Genomic DNA, 18,329 nt, shown 5'->3' on the forward strand with positions numbered 1-18,329 from the left:
ATGCTTTCACCATCCCTGACAGAGACGGTGGGCGCCATAGACTTCCTGCAACCTATAATCCACTGCTTACTGAGTCACGTGTTCTATCTGCATAACGTGACGTCACGACAGCAGTGGATTGTTCATTCCTTGACAAAGACTGATGTTGTGCAGTCGAAAATTTGGGTGAGTCCAATTTTTGTGTTGGAAATTACAGTTCAACTATTTCAAGAATGACTTCTACCAACACAGATGAACTTTCAAGTTAATCAGCTTTATTCTATTAAGCACTAAGAGTATATTGAACCAGTTTTGGGAAAAACGTATCAAAAACTATCCTAGTCTTCTGTTTTTTCCTACTGTCGGAGATTTTTGTTCAACATTGCTCGCTGCGCAGAACAAGAACCAATATAAAGAAATGTAATCCTTTTGTCTGCCTTGGGTTTCTATACTTAACGTAAACAACGCGGGCCTGTAAGGGGTTTACGGAGGATCCTTTCGTATGACTTCTGAGGTTATTTGTTGAAAGGCAATTGAAATACAAGTCAATGGCACTTCAAAATGTACGCCTGGGGTCCAAATGGACCCCACTTGGGTGTTTGAGGGTTAAGCTGTTTTTCCAGGCGCTTGGGATAGCAGAGATTATTTGATTATATTCCATCTTTTGAAGAATTCTCCAAAATTTCAGCGATAATTCCTCATATGACAAAAACTTTCCATTTGTATCTAAAAGGTCACTTATGAATAATATTTGACGTGTGGCTTGCTGTCTATAGTAATATTTGAGTTGAGCCATAAGAGCTGTGATTGTATGTCCCGGTGTGTTTCAGGTGGCTTAAATTGGAAGGAAAGCCATGCTTTAATGGCATTTTTTTATTGGTATACATATAAGACAAGACACAGTGGTAAATGCACTCTAGCAAAGCTAATATTAACATTACCACTAGGGCATTTGAAAATAAAATAAACAAAGGACAAAACAATGTGAGATCAAATAAAGCAGTAGTACAGCAGTGGAGTGACGGATCCAATAAATAAATATACATACAAGATTTAAAGCAAAATGTTCAATCAGTTTGAAAGCGGTTGGTCTGGAGTATGTATGTCTGTGTAATCTGCAAAATATGGGTATTTGTTTCTGTTGGTAAAGTGGGTGAACCCATGAGTAAAAGTTGAGTTAAGACTGGGTCAGACATAGTTTTCAAATCAAGGGTTAAAAGGCCTTGAAGATTGCAGAGAAGGGTTTTTCTAAGTTGGTTGTAGTTAGGGCAGTACAATGAATAGTGGACAACGCTTTCACATCGGGAGCCACAGCTACAAGAAGGACTATCGACTAAATTACGTGTATATAAGCTAAAGTTCAAACTACAGGTCCCGATGCGGAGGCGTGTGAGTAAAACGCAGGCGTACCTGGGGCCGTGACTAAAATGTGTGTTAGGGGAAGGGCGAACCAATTTAATGGCATTGATGAAGAAAGGACAAACAGACCGAGAAATCTTATTAAAAATGCAGTCTATATGATATTTAGATAATTGCAAGAAAGGGTAAAGTTTACATACAGGGTCTGGGAAATCTGACAAGTATTTACTTAAAGGTGTTTTTGCTTGCCATAGTCTAGGTATCCACGACGCCTTACGAGTGAGATCAAAAGTGGGTAAGTGTATTAATCTCAGACCACCACAGTCATAGGTGTTATATATAACCTTGCGCTTAATCTTTTCAGGGCACCCATTCCAAATGAAATTGAATATCTTTTTCTCATACTCCTTAAAGAACTTAGCGCTAGGAGAGGGTAACGCCATGAATAGATGTGTAAATTGTGATACTATTAGGGAGTTCACCAAGGCAATTTTACCAAAAAAGTGATAAGGAATGTCCTTTCCAGGGGAGCAAGGTCTTGTCTATCTTAGAAAGTTTTGTCCAGTAATTCTGTTATAATTTTTCAGTAAACCAGTTATGCCTTAACCCATCATAATCCCATAGAAGTTGTACAGGGCCATTAGTCCATTTGATAGGAAGATCACAAGGGAGAGAAAAAGTTGTGTTTTTTAAAGAGCCTATTCTTAAAATCGTACATTTGTCAAAATTCGGTTTTAGACCAGAAATTATTGAAAAAATTATCTAAATCTTCAATGAGGGCTACTAAAGATTGTGCTTCCGGTTGCAGAGGAAAATCAGAATCATCAGTATACTGTGAGACCTTGGTTACCAGAGTGTGTATTTTAAGTCCTTTTATGTGTTCGTTGGTCCTGATTTTTGTGGCTAATAATTCTACACATAAAATAAACAAGTAGGGGGAGACGGGACACCCTTGTCGAACACAACGGAGAAGAGGAAAGGCGTCAGAAATATGTCCATTGTTTAATACCTTACTAGAAATATTATTGTATAAAACCGAAATCCGTTTAGTAAGAGATTCCCCCAAACCAAAATAGTTCAAAACTTTAAACATATAATCCCATCTTAGGCTATCAAATGCCTTCTGGAAATCGGCAATAAAGATCAGTCCTGTTTTTTCGTTAGTGTCATAATATTCAATTTATTCTAAAATTCTTCGTATATTCTCTCCAATGAATCTGTTTGAAAAAAAAAAAAAACATCCTCACTTTTCCAATCACTAATACAATTTTTCAATCTAAGCGAAATTACTTTAGAGATGATCCGCACATCGCAACACAAAAGTGAAAGAGGCCTCCAATTTGTAAGTTTGGACGGGTCCTTGTCTTGGCCTTCTGACTTCTGCTTTAGTAGAAGAGCGATCAGCCCTACTCTTTGTGTGTTAGACAACTGTCCTTTTTCATATGCATAGTTAAAGGATTGGAGCATATGTTGCTTTAAGCTAGAGAAGAATACCTTATATATTTCAATTAGCAGCCAATCTAGTCCTGGAGCTTTCCCATTCTTAAAGCTATTAATTGCTATCCACAATTCTTTTTCAGTAATGGGACCTTCACAGGAGTTTTGTTGCTCTGAGTTAAAATGTTTATTGACGTTATCCGTACTTTGAAAAAAGGCAGAGCAATTTTTCTCATCTAGAGGCTTTGGGGGTTCTTTAAATGAATAAAGGGTTGAGTAAAAAGACCTTAATTTAGCTAACTTAGGATTTAGGTCATTTCATCTTGAGAAGGATCAGACGACTGATCGAAAGCTTGTTGCTAAGCGTTTTAATTTGTCTACGGCGCACGGATACATGATTCTTAAAATTGTAACATATTGTGTTTAAGGTGTTAAGCTTTTCCTTGTATATGGACTACAATGTTTTATTGACTTTCATTTGTTTATTTATTTGCAAATTATTTTATTACTTTGCACATGATGCATACTACGATAAACAACAGATGAAACAGTTGCACGAGGAGTAAAATATTTAGCTTATAACACGCCCTCCTCCTCTATACGAAACAAAATTGAGCTTGACTGATGAATAATAACATAAACACAGAATGTATTAACAATTCAATAATGACGTCACTCCAGATCAAAATTATTCTTCCTCTTGGCTAAAAAAAGAAAGGTAACATTTGCATCTCACTTGTGGAAAGGTGGGGTATTTGCTTGCCCAAGTAGCACTTTCACTTGCCCAGAACAATTGGGTAACATTTTACATGCATGCAAATACTTGGTGATTTGTACCTTCAGATTGGCTAACATAACAAACTATCGATCTGTTTATTCTTATTCAAACACATTCACAATATTATATTCAGGGTTTCCAAATATAATAAATCGTTCGGGTGCAGTTTCATGAAGCCCTTTCTGCATTTTTGATTATCAAAAAAGTGTTGTTTTCTGTTACATCTAATGTTTCAGAACTTGCTCCCAAGCAAATCAGGGTGAACTCTGTCAAGTAAGTTCACGCATTTCTGAACCTGTTTCCGTAACATGACTTTTAATGGCCTTTAAATGGTTTGATTTTAGTGAAATCTTATCTCAACTAAATATGAGGAAACAAACTAAAACACTTTTTGCATAAATGCGAAATAATCTATGTATCTGTATGTCACCATTTTGAATAGTGATTTGCATATTTGACACAATAGTATTATCGAAACGTCTGACAGTAACCTCCGAATTCTATCCAGTTGTAGAGATTAAATTGTCTGTTGATATTATTAACATGGCTGTGTGATCTTCATAAAAACCTAATTCCATTATCCTCGGATTCACCTCCACCTACGTCACAACTACGTCACGATTACGTCACGACCTACGTCATGTTTTACGTCACGACCACAGCCCTGGGGTGATACCGACAGACGGCCACAAACGTACCATTCCGGGACTGACTGACCAGAATATGCCCAGGTAAGGCCATGTTTATCCGATTATAAGTAGTTATATAAACAAATAGACATTTAGTTGTATAAATAGGAGCACAGATGATTTATTCTATTTTACTTGACGTATGTCAATCACTGATTTTCAGTTCACCCTTTGACTGAGCGCTCACATTTCATAGATAAAAAGGACCATTTTTTACACTTTGTGTCTTTTTTGTCATAGTGCTTGTAGCTTTTTTATCATATTCCCACGAAAAAGTCAAGGGTAACACAAGTTTAATTTAGATAAAACGCGTTGAGACCGCCTACGTGCCACAGTCCTGTCGGATACCCGTTATAAGCCGGGTTCACACGTCCTTATGACCTAGTGGCATTCCTACTCTCTACCAGCCTCCACATGTTACTGAAAAAATAGTAGAAATTAGACAAGTATATGGACGCATAAAATGCCAGAGCAGTTAGCTGACCAAGGAGCATGGTTTGAGTCCCAGCTTTGTATGTGGTCTCATGGTCTATTACTGTTTTCCAATGTCTATTATTTTTCCCGGAAGTATGGACCATTGTAGAAATTAAGAATTTCACACAAACTTTAATAAATACGCACGTGTGAATCAAACATTTACATTTTGTCTTTATTATGCAGTTTCTGGAACATACCAAGTCTGTGCACGCCTTGGGGAGGAACGGGGAGGTGTCTGAAGTGGCGCGGACCATCGCCTTCCTGGCCTCGGCAGACGCGTCCTTCATCACCGGGGCACAGGTGCCCGTGGACGGCGGTTGTGACTACAAGTGTCCCCGTTAAGGGCACCTTATGGAATGCTAGTTCACCTTTGTCCGCGGGCTAACCTATATCCGCTGTTTTGTATTTAAGACTATATCAAGTTAATGGACGGTACAGTATTTTGGAAATATTGCAATTTGAAACCACCGTGCGTCGACTTGATGTCCCTAAATACCACGGTTTTAAAAACGGATATAGGTTGACCCACGGGAAAAGTTAAACTAGCGTTAACAAATAGGCCGAGCCCCGTATTATCATCTGGGCAATGTAGCAGTTGTGAAGGTTTGATAACTGAAAAGGAATTGAAATTAGCTGTCGAATCTTTTTCTAGTGGAAAGTCTCCAGGTCTTGACGGACTCCCTACTGATTTTTACAAGACATTTTTTAATATCTTAAAACAATCAATGCTAGACTCATTCAAATACTCCTTTCAGGAGGGGCATCTGTCTGAATCCCAAAACATTGGTCTCATTTCTCAAATTCTTAAACAGGACCCTACTGGACAAGATAAAAACCCCACTATTATGAAAAATTGGCGACCTATAACATTACTAAACTGTGATACCAGAATTTTATCAAAGTGCATAGCCTTGCGCATGAAAAATGTAATCTCAAGCCTGGTTTCATACGATCAGACAGGATTTCTACAAGGACGTAATATAAGTGACAATATACGAAAAATATTAGAAATCATAGAATATTATGAACTTAACGAAAAGCCAGGCTTAATTTTTATTGCGGATTTCCAGAAAGCATTTGATAAAATAAGACAAGACTTCATTCTCAAAGTGTTAAGATATTTTGGATTTGGAGAATCCTTCCTGAATTGGATAAAGATCTTATATAAAAGTGCGGTTAGTAAAGTAATTAACTATGGTTATATCTCTGAATCATTCCCCCTCACCCGTGGAGTTCGCCAGGGCTGCCCACTTTCTCCTTATCTTTTTATTTTGGGTGTTGAAATACTAGCAATTAAAATCAGAAGTAACAATGAAATAAAAGGTTTAAATATTCATGGCATCGAAACAAAAATCTCTCAATATGCAGACGACTCCAATTTTCCACTCGCTCCAACCCTTGGCTCTCTTAACGCCCTTACCAGCGATTTAGATCTCTTTGCGTTGCTGTCTGGTCTAGTTCCTACACTGGGGGAAAGGGTATCGGATGTAGCCATATCCGAGCAGGGATATTTGCGTATTTGTAACAAATGCTAGCGAATGCAAACGGATTCGAGTTGGATCCCTGAAATATCCGAAATTTGGATTTTTGGGATCCGGAATGAAAAGACTCAAAAATATCCCAAAATGGGATTTTCCACGGATGCGAAGTCGTTTTTTTAGGGATTTCTTTGAATACCTGGAATGATCGGATCGCAAAGAATCCCCAAACGGTATTTCCCTCGGATGCGAGGTCGTTTTTCAAAGGATTTCTACGAATACCTGGAATGAACGGGTCCCAAAACGGCCTTTGCCGCGGATGCGAAGTCGTTTTTATAGGATTTTCCTCGTATAGTTGTCATGGTCGGATCCTAAAGAATCCCAATATGGAATTTGACGTGGATGCGAAGTCGTTTTTATAGGATTTTCCTCGTATATTTGGCATGGTCGGATCCTAAGAAATCCCAATGCGGCATTTGCCGCGGATGCGAAGTCGTTTTTTAGGGATTTCTTCGTATGATCAGATCATAAAGAATCCAAAACGGGATTTTCTGCAGATACAAAGTCACTTTAATGAATTTTCCGCACATTTGACAAATCACAATATCATGTGTGCCCAATTACTTTCTTATAAAAGGCTAACACGATTTGAAATAGAAAAGAATGCACAGAATAATCTTATTTTAAACCAGTCCTGAGAAGAACTAAACGACGTAATGTCATCGAGGCCGAATCCTGTCTGCCACATGATATGTATACAGATACAATATTGCAACAAGAATGGGTTATACCAGGTATGTACAGAGAGTCTCTGTTATCTAATTATGTTAAGGGAAAGTTGAATCCTTTAACCGCCAATATCACATGACTTCTTATACTTCCAAATAGAATATAGGATCAAACGTGAATACAATTTGACTTTTATGTAAAGCTGACATGGGAGTCTGTGGCTAATCTTGCTTCTACGAATATCTGTTTCTATTACAAATCAAAGTCTTCGCGATGTCCAACTCCAAGGAATTTCCACATCCGGCTACAGGATACAGATAGTGAATCCAGCTTGTAAAGTACAACTAACATGACTTATAGTATCAGTATGCACAGCTTCTCGCAACAGCACAAAGTCTCCTTTCTACTAGTGACAGTGCTTCGCTTCTTTTCAGGCTAGTTACGCCCTGATCCCTCCCAGCTCAATTCCTTCTGTGCCCTTCCTGTAGTCCAGTGTTCTCCCAGCTGTTGACACGGCCAGAGAATGTCGACCCGCCTTCTGAAAAAGAGAAAGAATAATCCCATCAAATTTTGAGATAGCTTAAGCATCCATGTTTGATGGATGCGTCCGTCAAAGTAATTAGGATGTATATGAAAAGAAATGGTGATTGGCTTGTTATACAACAGGAACAAATGCATCTGATTGTGGTTTCGCCATTATCACCGTTACATTCCGCATTATCATACCAAAAAAGTCCCCCGGGAGGGCGCGGCAGAAACAGTCTAGCGTTGCATAATTAGTGACAAGGTGTGATCTGCTTCCCCGGCCGGACTTTGCATTGTGTACGAGACGTCGCATATAAACAAACACGTAAACACCGTTGGAACAGAATGTTCCTATGCGAATAAATACCAGGCTTGAGACAAACATATGTGTATACAAGTACTGTTTTGATGATGATTCAAATTTGTCCCAAATAAGTTGTAGAAATTCAGAGGGGCGAGTAAGAACAGAAAGAAACAACAATCCGACTCCCGGGTATCATGCTTGTGACTTGTGTTTTGTAAGGCTCCGTTATGTCGTTTTCTGATAAGTTTCTGTTCAGCCCAAGCATACCAACAGCGCTACTAACTACTAGCCAACAAAGAATGTAGTCACAAAGACGAATTCAAAGCGGGTATTGTTTGGAAACAATCATTGTATAAAACATACCTCGCCGTGAGATCCGCAGGACAGTGATATAAAGTAGCTCTAGGACGCCGAACTACAAAACAGGGCTGGCTGTTTCAGTCCCTCGCCGTCCCGTCCGTCGACTGCCACTTGAGTTTGGTCACCGCCTCAGCATCACCCTACTACAGAAGTTCACACACGTGTGTACAAATCCATATCCCGAGTTCAACTTTTCAAAACTCAAAGTTTGAGGTACAAAAAGATTGCGGTCCTCACGGACAACGCTGACTATCTCCGCTTTATTTTTAAACTGACTGATGTACAGTCTGATTGGTCAGAGAGACAACGATTGGATTACCCACAATACACCGCCCCAATGTACGTATGCAAAAAAATACAGAGTCGCATATTTAAGATATCCCAAGATTACCAACAATGCACTGCTCCAATGGAATCCCCTCCACTGGAGCAATCCACTGGAGCAGTGCATTGTTGGTAATCTTGCCACGAATGCAGAAAAAAACCCATTTCGCATCCTTACGAATCCGAGTATTCTGGTATCTAGCGTAACGTGGATTGTCTCACTTGTATTGACGTTACAAACTGTGGTATCCAAGGTACAAAAAGGGGGAAAGATATGACCAATCTAAAAAATAAAATATATGCTCAAAAACAAGAGTGCTAGCCACGCATACATAAAAAGTAAGTATTCTTACGGAAGCTGTGTTAGCATCCGCCACGAAGTAAGTAAGCAAACGAATTCCGTGTTTGCATCCACGGCGAGTTTCGGATACCAACGAATGCGTTACGGATGTGTATGGGATCCGTGATTTTTGGTAATCTTTGGTATCCGTCAGCATCCGTCAGGATGTTGCAAATTCGTATCCTAGGTATTCGTCTGCATCTGAAGACTTTTCGCTGATAAACAAGAATCCTGACCACGTATTCTTTCGTTTGCGTTAAAAGTAAGTATCCATACGAATAAAATGTTTGAATTCGTTAGTGGCTTACAGATACTAACGAATCCGTGATTATAAGTAACTATCCATACGAATGCAGTGTTAGCATCCGTCACGAAGTACTGAGTATACGGGTTCTGTGTTTGTATCCACCGATGAGAGTTACGGATACCTACGAATGCGTTGCGGATGCAAGTGGGATCCGTCATTTTTTGGGATCCGTGATGGTTTTTGGGATCCGTCAGCATTTGTCAGCATACGTCAGCATCCGTCAGGTGTTGCAAATTGGAATCCGTCAGCATCCGTCTACATATTCGGTCTTTTCGTCTAGTGCTAACTTTGACAAGTGCGCTGTACTTCGTATTGGTTCTCTTAAATATACAGACTTCTATTTACCCTCTCCTCTGCCCATTCGATGGACAGATGGACCTACAGAAGTTTTAGGTATCCATATTCCTGTAAACTTTAAAGATATTGTGTCAATCAATTTTGACCGAAAATATATGAAAATAGATAAGATTTTGAATCCCTGGAAAGAAAAAGCACTGTCACTCATGGGGAAAGTCACACTGGTAGATACACTTATAGTTTCACAGTTTATATTTTTATTAAGTTCGCTCCCGTCTCCATCGTCGGATTTTTTCGACAAATATGAAAAAAAGATTTTCAAGTTTTTATGGCGGGACGGACCCGAGCGAGTTAAGCGAAAGACAATATATAATGATTATGATCAAGGTGGATTAAAACTTCAAAATCTGCGAGCTGTCGATCTCAAACTGAAGGCCGCTCTAGTGCCAAAACTGCACAAAAACGAAAATTGGTATTGTTCTAACATATTGTCCTTCTCTAGTCCTGTTCTTAGAACCAGTACGTTTCCTTTCGCACAGCTTAAAACGAATGACTTTGAAATCTTGATTAAGAAAGTAGTCAGTCTGTTTTTTCCGACACGAGTTATACAAAGTTGGTTGAAATACCACCTCCTCCCCCCAGAAAATAGTATACAAGTCAAACAGCAACTCCTTTGCCTGAATTCACATATTTGTATAAGTAGGCGACCCCTTTGTTCCTCAGCCTTCTTCAATAAAAAAGTACTTTTTGTAAATGACATTATTGATGCTGAGAATAATTTTTTGTCTTTTGACAACTTTGTAGTCAAATTTGGAGATGTCTGTACAGCTTATCAGTATCATCAACTTTTGTCAGCTATTCCTTCTCAATTGAAACATCTTTTAAGACAAGGCTCCTCAGAGCTACGTGTTTGCATCCCTGCCTGTAGAGATGTAACCTGGCTACATAGTAAAAATATTAATAAATGCTTATATGCTTTCTACATGAATGAAGCCAGATTATGTGAAACTTCAGACAGGATACAGTACACGTGGGAAGATTATTTCAACTGTCCAATACCATGGCAAAGGGTTTATAGCCTACCTTCCAAAATCTCCATTGACTCTAGTGTTTGCATGTTTCAACATAAACTATTATTCAAATACTTGACCGTGAACAAGACCTTATACACTTGGGGTTTGAAGGAGTAGCCCATATGTGAATATTGTAATGAAGATGAAGAAACAGTCTTCCATCTATTTTTTCATTGTAGAGTTGCTACACTTTTCTGGAGGCAAGTGGAAGACTGGTTTTTCATCAATACGGGGGAACATTTAAATCTGAACCTATTTAAAGTTATCTTTGGTGATTTGAATTGTCGGTGCCCAGTTTCTGCCAATATGATTATCCTTCTTGGCAAACACTTTATTTTCAAGAACCGTCAACACTCTCTTAATTTACAAGCCTTTATTTCATATATGTCATACTTCCATAGGCTAGAATATATTATAGCAAAAAGGATGGATAAGATAAAAGAACACTTTGGTAAATGGGGGAAAATAGCTTTATCGTTAAAACAGTGAATAGTGAATAACATATATACAACTTCTGTTTACCATTTCCTTGTTATATACAAATGTGTACACTGCTATAAGTTATCCTCATTGTTTTCTGGTTTTATTTATCTTTTGTGTCCTACATGTACTTTCAGTATTATCGCTCTATGTATGATATGTGTATCTTGTGTTTGAAAAATCAATAAAAAGTTATATAAAAAAAACAAATAGGCCATGAAATTGAAAATATTCTCGCGAATAAAACCTTCATAAAAATGACATGTACTGCCTTTTCTTCCGCCAATTTCGCTGCAGTTGATAAACAAAATTGCTAGATGTCGCCCATACACCATGGTGCTGACATGCCCCGAGTGTATATGGATGTCTATCTATTGATGAACATGATGATAATTTGTCATTTCGGCTGTTTCAATGGGAAGTGACCGTTTATGACACAGAAAAACAGAGCTTCGGAAGCCAATGCAAATGCTCCTGCATGCAGACGCTACAAGAAGAATGATCGTCTTTAGCAAGGAAGTTTTAAAAGTAGACCTTCAATAAAACGACAAAAAATGTCTTTAAACTAGAAAACAAGTAAGGTTCCCTTCACATGGTCTAACTGTAGCCTGTTTATTCTTGCTAGACTATACTTAAACATATTCATATGCATGTATAAGATGGCCAGTCCCTCTTGATCTGTCCTAATAAACTTGCCACATAATGTAACTAGAGTTCCTCGAACACACATCTTCGCCAAATAAACATTCTTTATCGAAGGTCGTTGTTTTTGAATGATTAATGTATGTAATTATGGCTATAATGGGCCGGATAAGCACCAAATACAGCTTAACACGAGATGTTAATATAGCAAAGCTGGATGTAAGGTCTTTATTTAGGCTAGGTTAGGCTAGGTCTTTAGTTTTATATAAGATTTCACTCTACAAAATGTACATTGCAGTCTTTTCGTAAAAAAAGAAATAATAAACAAACTTTGAGTGACTGGCCTATATATTAGATAATAGGTCATCTAAGGGTTACCTAAGGTTCATGCGTAATGATTGTTACGGCCCCGCCTTGTAATTGGTGAATGTTTGTGTCCATCTCATGAAAATAGTAAAGTTTTGCAATCGCGAGTTAAGTCAGAGGTATTTTACACAGTCTACCTGGCCTGGCTATCACGTCAGGCTACTCAGATCCCCCCATTCATAGCCCCGCAAAGACAAAATAGCTGATTGACAGGCATAGTAATTGCTAATCTCCAAGTATTAGTATATTCATAAGCCTTACTTAGATCCTCCTCTACAACCTAGCACAAACCGAGACAAGATACGATACCACCCGCGTTCTATGACCGCACTCGTACAACCCGGAAGTATATGCTATTGTCGTAATCGGTTGCACGGAAACCCCCATGCAGTGTGAAATCGAGGCCGAAATCAGGCAAAAAGAGCCAGTTTGAAGGCCAACTTTGACTCTTCAAATCTCATCCCGAAATAGTATTTGAATCATTAAGCGTACTGTATGCGATCGAACAACTCATGAGGATTACGTTGGCGCCTTTGACAGCCTGATTTGGCCCACCGCGATGTTTTAATCTTTTTTTACGTGGCCATGTCTTATGCCTCAAACGGGAGGGCGTGTAACACCCTGCCATGGCATGACGATTAGTTCTGCTCCACCTTTGATTTGTCTGTGCTAAGACCTGGAGACTGAGGGCAGGGGGTTAATTTGGTGTGACTGGCCCTTGTCAGGGAAAGGAGATCAGGCTTCTGCTTCTGTCTGAAGGGCTTGAATGATAAATGAAGATTAATGGTCCACACATTAGTGCTGGACTAGGGTGACAATGGTGCCAGTGTCATGTTGCACTGCACACCACTTTTGTAAGGGATGTGGTTCTCTCCATGATAAGAATCCCAAAGTAATTATATTAAGTAGATCGCAATTTACATAATTAGCATCTCATTATGTTGATAATCACCCTAAGTACCTACCTACCAAAAGCAAAGAATATCCATCAATCCCCTCTGCAGTTATCCTTTTTAAAAGTTAAACTATAAGACCCACTGCAGTTCCAAATAAGCTGCTAGGGGGCCCAAAATTACACCATTCACTCCTAGTCCCAACAGCTATCCACCACTTAAAAATCATGAACATGGCACTTCTGGAAAATTTAGGCGCAAGCTTTGACGCTCACTTGCAGTACCAAAACAAGTTGCTAGGAGGCCCATTATCGAACTTGACCTTCCTTTCTGTGTCCCCTACCTATCAACAAAATATCATTAGCATCCATGTAGAACATCTCGAGTTATCGTGTTAACAGACAAACGCAATTACATACAAAGCCAGCTACAGCACCATAGGTAAAAGCTAGCTAAACCATTCTCGCACATGACAATCATTTACACAACCGCTACACACCTGCTAAATATCGTAGAAATCGCCCAGCTGCATTTTGAGTTATGCTTCTCGAAACAAACCTCGAAAAATAGAAAGGTCGCTGCTGTACGGTAGGAAAGCGCCAGGTAAACCATTTTCAAACTAGGCATGCCTTTCGACAACCGCTACACACCTACAAAAAATCAAAAAGTTCCATCCACAATTTCTCGACTTATATGCTGTTGACCTACATACAGACCCAAGTAAGCAATCTTATAATCTTCGCTGGTGAAGATAATGATACACCACAGGGTGCCAGCTTCATTACCTGTTACCATGGTGACAGCCGCCTGGTCAAGGACATTGACCTTATTTGTTTCGAGAAGAAACGGAGCATAAAGGTAAACATAGCGAAAAGGGACACGACACTCAGGGTTCTTACCATGCTGCGGGGTGAAGACGAATCTCTCTAACTAGAAAGGCCGACATTTGCTTGAGAGCAAATACAGCATATGTCAGCCATCTCCCTCCCCATGCAACAATAGGCTATTTCAAAATCACCCATTTGAAAAATCAGTTTTACTAATGACGGTTTAACCCAAAAATGAGTCTTACAAAATTCCCCCGTTCAAGAATGGATTCAAATGCACCCTATGTGAATTTGCACAATAGACCAGTCCAGAAATACTCCCACTGAAACCTTGGCCTTTTGAATAAGAAACCAAATCCAAAATTGAATTGAGCAAAAAAGGTCCCAGTGCATGAAAAGGTATAATAGACCAGTCTAAAAACACTTCCACTAAAATTGAATTTTGAATCATCACCCATTCAAAACTGAATTTGAAAAAAAAAAACATTCCGTGTGCACAAAATGGACTCTTCTATGTAAAGTAGAGCAGTCCAAAAATACATCCGCTAAAATAGGACTTTGACATAATCACTGAAGTCCAAAAAATTGATTTTTAAAAAAAGCCCCCTCTATGCAATAATGGACTCTTCCAGAACACCCATGTAAAATTGCAAATTAGACCAGTCCAAAAATAACCCTACTGAAAGACTTTGACAAACTAGAAGTCATCAAAGTCTAAAATATGAATAGACTCTTCCACCACACATTCTGTAAAATTCCAAAATAGACCTGTCCAAAAATACATCCACTGAAAGACTTCACCAGTCCAATGATTAATTTAAAAAAAATAAACCCTCCGTGTAAGAATGGACTCTTCCAGATAACACCAGGCTCGCTGATTGGCTGCCACCCCCCTCTTTAGGATATAGATTCAGGCTAAGTGATTGGTTACCTATCTAATTAGATTAAATAGACATATATGCCAGTAGGTGCAATCTGCAGCTGGGGGTCAACGACCTTAAGGTCATTGACCCCTCTGGCTATTGGAAAACGACAAAAAAATCCCCAAATATATCATTTTGACGTAGTCTATGACAAAAATTATACATGTTTCATTTGAATAAATATTTAGTGCACCCTTTTACCAAAATTAGGTCATTCGGTTTTAAAACCAGAGCACAAGAGCCAAAAGTGTACTTTTTGGTCATAAAATGGCCAAATAATCGCAAAATTAAGCATTTTGTTGTTTAATGCCTCAAGTGTTATTGAATCCATGTGCGCATATGTCTAGGGCACTCCTATACAAATTTCGGGTCATCCGGTTCTAAAACCAAGGTACAGGAGCCAAAAGTGTCCTTTTTTGGTAAAAAAAATGACCAATAAATCGCTAAAATAAGTATTTCGTTATACTGTACACCAAAACTGATATTGAATCTATATGGGGGACTTATCAAGGCACATCTGTACCAACTTTCAGCTCATTCGGTTATAACACCAGGGTACAGGGGGCGTTAGAAGAAACGTTACGAATACAATATATTTCACCATACCTATGGTATGGCTGAAATATAACAAGGGAAGTTTCCTGGTGTGGGCTACCTGCTCCATCGCCCCACTGATCATGACCTTCACCTCTAACAGCAGACCTAGTGAATGTCGTAGAGAATAATCTTCTTATAAGTAAGACATTCTTCAACGTGTTTGTTTAAGCCCCCTTCACACGAGAGCACGAATGAGCCGGAATGCCGCCCGAATGAATTTTTTTTTCTATTTGTGGCAATTCCTCGCAATTCGTACTGTATTATAAAATTTTTTACTGCATTCGAGATATTCGTCCCCGTTCTTTTGGCTGGCTCGAAAGTTTTTGACATGTTAAAAACTGTCGAGGTGCATTCGAAGTGGACAAATATCGAATGGTATTCGTAGTGAATTCTTAGTGTATTCTAACTATTCTGACTGCAGTCTGACCGCATTCTACGGCATTCTAACATTATTCGAAACATTCTTATCTCATTCGACGGAGAACCGAAACGGCAAGCCACCTCGAATCCTGCCAGAATGTGGCCGACAGAATATTTCGAAAGCTTTAAGAATGTCTAGAATGCACTATGAATTCACCGGAATAGACAAGAATTTTCATTCTGACGGCATTCTGGCTCATTCCTTGTCGTGTGAAGGGGATTTAAGGCCCATTTAGAATTCCCACCCGAATGGCCCCGAATGTGACAAGAAGTTTGCAAATACTTCATTCCGGCTGGTTCGGCTTGGTTCCTGCTAATTCGTTTTCCGTGTGAAGGCCCCATTAATGCAAGGTCCTTTCAGCGAAATTTAAGTTCATGATTGAAATTCTGTTTCTATGAGATATACAAAGCGGTGAACACTGTTTTTGAAGGCCTGAGGATTGTATATAGGAGGAAAACAGTTTTCATCGAGATGAGATAGAGAGTTCCATAGTTTGGCAGTCTGAAGAAAGAATACTGCACGGATTCCCCCCAACACGGGAGGTATGCAACAGCAAGGATGTTAAAAAATCGAGATTTTTAACCTCTTTGGTAACAGTGGGGACGCTTGTACTTTTCGCGTGTCTTATTGTGCGCACATGTTTTCAACGTTGGTCACGCGGGATCAGGCAGTCCGTGAAAACCCGTGCCCACAGTGAGAACACGTCAGGTTTCACCTCCGTGCAAAAAGTTGGGAACTTCTTGAAATCTGCCTTTTCAATCAGAAGAACATTGTGCATTTATTATAAAGAGCTTCGTTAACCGCTAAGGACGACCTACTGACTTTTCAACTGGGTCGCTTCCTGCTGCTTAGTTAATCCGTACACATTCGGGCTTGTACACATGACCGCAAAGTACAGGAGAACGAAGGCCTTCTTCTAGGTCCAGTCTCCCAAGTTGGCTATTCTTTGGCTAAGAATAAGAATTAGAATAAGAAAGACAACGTTAACAATTAGGCGTCTTTTTAACGATAATAACTTGCAAAAGTGTGTGGGCGTGTAGGGTAACGACAGAGAGTTCGGCTCAGATCCAAACAATTCATATGGTTCGAGTCTTGTCGTGTCACCGTCCAGAGGGAAGGCATTTTATTCACTCCACCCAGGTGTAAAAAATGGGTACCTGACGTCGGCTGGGAAGGTAAAATGTTGGAAGATCGGTTCGACTCCGCTTTGCAATACAGTGCTCCAGACACAGTGGATGGCAACATACGGCCCGTAGGGCCTTAAAAAGGCATTTGAACTGGACTACCGGTCACTTGTACTCTTACCTTTTTTTACTTGCCAAATACATTGTAATCTATGGTTTAGTTTTATCTGTATCACGGGAATCAACGCTATAACTATAACTTATTAGGTTCTATTCCCAACAGTTCTGGCTAGTCATTGTGTCCATAGGTAAAGCCCCCTTCACATGAGAGCACGAATGAGCCGGAATGCCGTCGGAATAAAAATTATTTTCTATTCCTGGCAATTCTCTGCAATTCGTACTGTATTCTAAACATTCTTACTGAATTCCAGATATTCGTCCCCGTTCTTTTGGCTGGCTCGAAAGTTTTTGACATGTCAAAAACTGTCGAGGTGCATTCGAAATGGAGAAATATCGAATGGCATTCATAGTGGATTCGAAATGTATTCTTACTATTCTAACTGCAGTCGGACCACATTCTACGGATCGTTGTGTCTCAGCCGTCATCCTTCTGACGCCTTATCGACCATGCAGTCTGACCACATTCTACGGTATTCCAACATTATTCGAAAAAATTCTTATCTCATTCGAAGGAGAACCGAAACGGCAAGCCATCTCGAATCCTGCCAGATTGTGGCCGAAAGAATATCTCGAATGCATTGAGAATGTCTAGAATACACAACGAATTCACAGGAATAGAAAAGGATTTTCCTTCTGGCAGCATTCTTGCTCATTCCTTCTCGTGTGAAGGGGATTTTAGGCCCATTTCGAATACCCTCTCGGAATGGCACCGAATGTGGCACGAATTTTGTGAATACCTCATTCCAGCTGGATCTGCTTTATTCCTGCTGATTCGATTTCAGTGTGAATGCCCTATAATGCATGCAACAGTCCCGACTCCACCGAGTTACCTGGGATCGGTTGGGGAGGCAAAATTTGAAAGACGATGGAAGGAGAAGGATGGGTCCATAACAGTATGGTCCACCGCCCTCATCACTTCAAATGACTTTGAAAATTAACGTTTACTCGATTCTAAATGTTATAATTCCAATCACTAGTCAACTACGAAACGAAACCTCACAGTACAAATGATCAGAATAAATAGAACTCAAGTGACGAAGCGTGTAATAATACGAGACGGAAATACTCTAGAAAGCCGCAGTGCCGTCATTTCAAAACCCCTGAAGGCGCAAACACTCTATCGCTACAGTCCCTTCACCTTTTGTTCACCAAAGTAAACTTTTAAAACTATAATAGTATAAAGTTACACCAGCTGTTTGTGAACATGTAAAACTCTCCCACGGTGCAAATTGACGAACAAAAATGCATGGTTGGTTTTAGTTCACGTCAATTTACATGATAAGCAAATGTGCGAAAAGCTCGCAACAGGACATGTATCGCCCAGTGTCAGTGACCTGCCAGCATCTATTTGACTGGTCCTCGCTAGAAACTACTGGATGTCAAATAGTCAACACCAGGGGAAGCCCGCGCCAACATTCAT

The sequence above is a fragment of the Branchiostoma floridae genome, chromosome 16, assembly GCF_000003815.2.
Source record: "Branchiostoma floridae strain S238N-H82 chromosome 16, Bfl_VNyyK, whole genome shotgun sequence".
NCBI lineage: Eukaryota > Metazoa > Chordata > Leptocardii > Amphioxiformes > Branchiostomatidae > Branchiostoma > Branchiostoma floridae.